A 231-nucleotide genomic window follows, 5' to 3' on the forward strand; every position below is an offset into this window, starting at 1 on the left:
AAACATGCAAGTTTAGAGGCTAATTGCGCGGTTTAGAAGTATTTCCTTATAATTTAAAACATATCTACGCGTAGATCATGATGTTCTGTTAGAATTGCTGAAAACTGTTTTCCAAAATTCGCAGCGGGTAGTGTAGAGCATCGATTTCTGTGGAACCCAGTAGCTGTCAAAACTTTCACATTTTTACGAATAACTCGGAAATCGTAAATTTTTCAGGTAAAACGTTTGACA

The sequence above is a fragment of the Dendroctonus ponderosae genome, unplaced genomic scaffold (assembly GCF_020466585.1).
Source record: "Dendroctonus ponderosae isolate FM_Combo_2020 unplaced genomic scaffold, Dpon_F_20191213v2 Dpon_F_20191213_3, whole genome shotgun sequence".
NCBI classification, from domain to species: Eukaryota; Metazoa; Arthropoda; class Insecta; order Coleoptera; family Curculionidae; genus Dendroctonus; species Dendroctonus ponderosae.